Source organism: Mastomys coucha, unplaced genomic scaffold (genome assembly GCF_008632895.1).
Source record: "Mastomys coucha isolate ucsf_1 unplaced genomic scaffold, UCSF_Mcou_1 pScaffold15, whole genome shotgun sequence".
NCBI classification, from domain to species: Eukaryota; Metazoa; Chordata; class Mammalia; order Rodentia; family Muridae; genus Mastomys; species Mastomys coucha.
The window spans coordinates 19,964,776-19,970,922 of NW_022196897.1; positions in this window are offsets into that span (position 1 = coordinate 19,964,776).

Sequence of the window (6,147 nt, forward strand, 5' to 3'; positions counted from 1 at the left end):
AAGGAGCAGAACATGCCAGGCCTCAAAGATAACGCACCCAGAGAAAGAAGCATGTCTAAAATGGACTCATGGACAAGGCCACCTGGCAAACTTGTCAAGCCCACATTGTCCCAGAGCCAGGCCTGTTCAGCTCAAGTGGACATACTTGCTGTGTCTAAGCCCTTGATGGCAGCAGCCCTACAGCCTCAGCTGTCCGGCCCACCCTTCCTTTGCTGTGTCTGGACTAAAAGCGGTCATTCTCTAGACGAGTAAAGGCTGCAGCTGCTGCTTTATCCTCTTTCCACTTATAAATAGAAGCCATCCATACCAAAGCCTGGCTGGAGATGCTCAGCATCGTTTAGGGGTCTAGGATTGGCAGCATCAGAGAATCTGGGCAAGGGTTGAGGAGCTGGAAGACAGAAGCCTAGCTACATCTCAGCCCTACTCCTGCCCTGCACCACCTTGCTGGCACAGCCAGTCTTACAGATGATCACAGACACAGCCTGCATCCTGGCCTCTTCATGTGTTAGCTCCATGTGGTTTGAAGGGACCTTGGATGACCATGCCCCTCTTTCCAGGCCCTATGGTCTGGCTCTCCCTTTCTTGTCCCTCTTGCCTCACTCCCTGATGGTTCCAAGGCTGCTCTACAGCATCTGCTCCCCTCCTGTCTCAGGCCCACTTGGTCCTCAAAACTCTGGTGTCTATACCACCCAAAGGTCTCAGTGTAGGAGCGTAAAGCCTCTCCCCAAGGCCCCTTGGGCCACCTTCCCAGTCCTGTCTTGTGTCTTAACTGATAAGAGACATGCTTCCCTCTTCTTTGAGTCCTTGACTATTTGATTATTCACCTACTGTCTCCTTGAGGCCCCACCCCTGGTGGTCAGCCCTATGAGGGCAGAAGCCCTCATCTGTCCCTAGTCCCTAGCGTTGCTAAACAGAGCAAAAAGCTAGGACCAACTCAAAAGCCTCAGTAGGTGACTGGTGTGGGTGAGATGGTCTTAAGGTGGTCCTGTACCCCAAGACAGCCAAGACTACTCTGCTCTTTTGGGGTTCCACCTTTAGGAAGGCGTAAGCTCTGGGCGGAGCACCTTTGTGAGACTTTCTGAGCTAGAACTACTTCATCTGCTGAGTATCTCTGATTCTTCCCTAGAGAAGACCAGGACAGAACAAATCACTCCTACACCCGCCACGGACACACAACTGACAGCCTTTTCCTCATCCCTGAGCTGACCAGTTCTCAGAAGTGAGGTTGACTGTCCCGCAAGGAGGGACAAGCATTGGACTAAAAGATGCCTTCCTCTTTATCTGCCCTCAGCTCTTCCTAGTCTAGCATTCAAGGCTAGCCCCTAGGACAGGAACCTAGCCTTCTATCCAGAGCCCCTCTGCCTCCCTGTCTCACTGCAGCTGCAGCTAGCCAGGGCAGCAGAGAAGAGGAGCAGGAAAGGCTGGCTTGCAGCCTTTAGCCACGGCTGCTGCTGGTGTGAGGGGCTTCCTGAGCCGATGGAGCATCATGGCTGTTACCAGCAAGTCACATCTTGAGCTCGATTGCTCCATTACTTCCATCCTTCCCCAGGATAGGGAGATGGTACTACTATAACTATGTTGCAGAGACCTCAGAAAGGAGGATCCACAGTGCAGCTATCATTTGTGTTCCCACCAACCCCAGGGCTGGCTGCAGGGAACCAAACTGAATCCTTGAGGTGTGGGAAGCTCTGGTTCTCTTCCTATGGGAATTTAGGTCCTTTGCAACACATTGACCACTCACTGAGGTTTTTGAGGATCCTCTTCTCATGAGTGTCGGGCTATCCTGAAAACAGAATTAACTACTCTGATGCATTCAAGCCAAGTGGTATCAGGCTGTGTAACTGTCTTCTTTACACACCATGGGACCCTCAGCCATCACAAGCAGAACCATTCCTCTGGACCAAGATCTCTCAGGGCAGCATGCTCCAGGTGAGCCTCCAGATCAGAAGACACAGGCCCTGCAACTCCACAAAGCTCTACACAGGTCCCTCACAAGCCCAGAATGCTCAGACATGGCAAGTGCTCCTGGGAAAGTGGGGAATCCCTGTGGTGTTATACCTCGAGGTTGGTGACTCCTGATACGTACCATTGCGGTCTTAGGCCAGGGCCATAATTTCCATACTTCTTTTCCTTTCCGCCTCTAAGTTCTGGTTATTTGGTTCTTTTTTTGTTTTGTTTTGTTTTGTTTTGTTTTGTTTTTCGAGACAAGATTTCTTTGTATAGCCCTGGCTGTCCTGGAACTCACTCTAGACCAGGTTGGCCTCGAACTCAGAACTTTGTCTGTCTCTGCCTCCCAAGTGCTGGGATTAAAGACATGCCACTACTGCCCGGCTATTTGGTTCTTTAAGACAAAAAAAAAAAAAAATTTTTTTTTTCAATTTTTGGAGACAAAGTCTCTTACTGTGTGTCTGGCCTTTGACTTCCAGACCCTCAACCTTTCAGGTTCTTGGATGACTTTGTTTTGAGACAGGATTTCTCTCGTACAGCCCTGGCTGTCCTGGAACTCTGAAGACCAGGCTGGATGTTGCCCTGTTGCTAATATTAAAGTCTGATGTTAACCAGACAACCCTGTGCTCAGTACAAACCGACAAACTTCCTTTGTCATGGGGCTTCTTTTCAGGGGTGGGCAGGGGGAATCCTAGACCCCACCTGAGGAGTGTCAGGTAGCCCTGCACCTGAGATTCCTGGAATGTTTCTCTATGCTAATGAAGCAGCTCAGTAGCCTTAAGCCTTCAGCCAATGACCTTTGCCCACTCTGGATACTCTCATCCCTTCCCCCCAAACTATATAACCCTTGGTTCACCCCAATAAAGTGTATGCACAAACCCACCCCAAATAAAGAAATATGCACAAGCTAAGATTATCCCAGAGAGCTGTTTCATTGAAGATCTTTTTACCTAAGAGAGCTGTAACATTAAGGTCCTGAGAGAAGGCCTTCTGTCTCTCTCCCTACCCTCAAGGCATTCCCTCTCAGACAGACCCAGGATCCTGCCCATTCCAGACTCCCATTTCATCCTTCCAGATGGATTGACTGTGCAGTGGCATCAAGACTCCCTGAAGGAGCTAAGGACGCAGGACCACAGGCCTGCCTGCCTCTGCCTTCAGAGTGCTGGGATTAAAGGCAAGCATTACTGTCATGTTGCTACCTTGGTTATTTATTTATTTTTATTTTTATTTTTTGTTTTTCGAGACAGGGTTTCTCTGTGTAGCCCTGGCTGTCCTGGAACTCACTCTGTAGACCAGGCTGGCCTCAAACTCAGAAATCCACCTGCCTCTGCCTCCCACGTGCTGGGATTAACGGCATGTGCCACCACTGCCCAGCTTACCTTGGTTATTTCTAATTTGGCTTTCCTCTGGAAAATACAGGAAGGTACTGGTCAATAAGCTTTTGTTGGGTGAGCTGAGCTGTATGCTCCCTTTTCCAACAAGATGAATGGGTGGGGAGGCTGGTCTGCCCTCTTGTGTGAGAAAACTGAAGTCTACTCAGGATAGCTGACCTCAACCATCGAAGAAAAGGAGGGCGACCCTGAGACTCAAGAGGTAAACAGGGAGACCTGCAATTTGCTGAGTTTACAGCTCTGGAGAAAGTTCCAGACCACAGTGCAGGCCAGCAGGCTGACGGGTTCATCTGCCGAGTCCTGGAGAAGACAGTCACACAGAACACTGGATATCTAAAAAGCCCCACACTGATAAGGGCTGATCAGCGCATGCAGGGAGGGAGAAGAGGTGACATAGAGGTGACCTGCAGAAATCCAGAACAAGAACTATGCTGCAGGGAACCAGACTATCAGAAGGACTGACTCCCCCAGCGCTGAGCTCACACTTGGGGTTGCCACTCTTATGCAGAATGCTTAATCACTAAGAAGCTTAAAAGCAAGATACAAATGAATCAAACTATTTCCACACGAGGGCCCAGAACTGAGCTTGGGGGTGTGGCTTGGTGGAGTGTTAGCCTAGAGCAAGAAGATCTGGGATCAGTCCTCAGCACTACATACACCAGGCACGACTACATGCCTGTGACCCCAGCACCCTGGAGATAGAAGGAGCTAAGATCATCCTCAGTTGCATAGAAAATTCAAGGCCAGCCTGAGCAATGTGAGACCTTTCCCTCTCCCAGAAAAGAAGAAAGGAAAAGAAACTAAAACATGAAGCAAACACAGTCCAGATCTCAGTTTAAGAACATTATGGGAACACAAAAGGCCCTAATATATAACATGGTAAATTTCACAGTGTCTAGCATCTGACCAGAAATTATCCAGCATGCAAAGGAGCAGAGAAACACATTCTATTTTCTAAGGAGAAAGACAGAAAGACCACTGTTAACATCTGAAACTCTGCATTTGCAGAAAAGGTACAGTCAAGATTTTCCTGCAAGCCCAACATGACCATGATGGTCTCCAGCAGAGCTCCCCCAGCGCACACAACAGAGCTGTAACATGAGGAAGAGGGTGGCAGCCAGGGCTATGCAACAGCAGTGTAGAGGGCAGGGTCACCAGACCCTCTCCCGAGGTGCAAGGTTGGCTGAGCATGGGACTCCAGTGATGCTGTTGTCACAAAGTCCTACCTATACTGGGGTGTGACTTTACAGTGCCAAATCTTGGAAAGTGCCTACACTCCTACATATCCTAAATAAATACAATAATTTCATTGGGTCATTGTTGTACTGTGGGCGGCTCGCTGCTGCAGCCTGGAGCTCGCTCTCTCCCTGCTGCTGGCTGAGACCCATGGCTTGAGCAGCAGGTTAGTTAAAAAGGAGGTAATGTATAAATGAGATATTTTATTATAGGAAAGAGAAAGTAGGCTGGTCAAGTAGAGAGAAAGAAAGGAGAGGAAGAAGAGAAGAGAGAGAGAGGAAAGAAAAAGAGAACAAGAAGGCAAGAGAAGACAACAAAGAGCAGGAAAGAGGAAGAAGGCAAGAGAGCAAGAGCAAGAGAGGAAGTAGAGAAGCAAGAGAGAAGACAGAGCAAGAGAGTGAGGAAGGGGCAAACAGCCCCTTTTATTGTATGGGCGTGGCTATCTGTCTTGGGGTGGGGGGCGAGGTATGCCTGGCTGTGGTCAGATGACTGGGCATAGGGTCCAGCTAGAATGCTAGGAGCTTGAGGCATTGTCTGCCTGATAGAGCACATATCTCCTGTGGGGGCAGCACACATCTCCTGTGAGGGGTTGTGACTGAATCAGGAACCAAAGACTCAGGAGTTATAGCCTAGCTTCTTCTGCCCCCTGCAAGCAGAAAACTACCCACTGAGGCTCCAGGCCTCAAGGCCAATTACTTGACTGAGCCTAAGTTGCCTGAACAGACCACTGCCCCCACATTGCCCCACAGATCACCAAGCTGGACATGAACAGCATTGTTTCTTTTAGTCTGCTGTCCCTTATCTGGGGTGAATAGGTATTTGTTCATTTCTCTCCAGGAAAATGAATGCAACAAGGAGGCCAGAGGAAAGATGAACATGCTATTTGGGCTGGTGAGATGGCTTAGCAGTGAAGGGAGCTTTCTACCAAGCCTCATGACCTGAGTTCAGTCCCTAGGACCTACACAGTATAAGGAGAGAATCAACTCCACAGGTTGTCTTCTGACGTACACATGCACACAAGCATGCACATATGCAGGCGTGCACATAGTATACAAGGGTATGGAAGCTACAAAAGCAATCTAGTTGAACTTCTAGAGATGAAAACTACAGTCTCTGAGATGAGAATATCCTGGAATAAATTAACAAAAGAGAAAGATTAGGGACTGTGAGACCCTACTGACAGCCTGAGATCGGGGAGAAGTCCCAGGTCTGCTGCTGTTAGGGTGCAGAATGATGCCTGGATTCCACCTGTGGCCACAATCAAGTCATTGTAAGGAGAGCAGAGTCACTGAGCTGCAGAGCAGGCTAGACAGCCGCCCAGAGGTAGCTCCCTCACAGGGGCCTTGCTTTGGCCTGGCTCCATTATCCATTTCGAAGACCCTTCTTCTGAATGATAGCAATAGAAGCAACCCAAAATAAAATCATATAGAAAGGCAACAACTTGCTGTGGGCTGGAATCCTGAAAAAGAGAAGGGCAGGAAGCCTGATGGTGTGGGAGATGGGGAGAGAAATAATGGGTCATCCTTAGCTACAGAGCAAGTTTGAGGCTAGCCTGGGTTATATGAGATCCTAA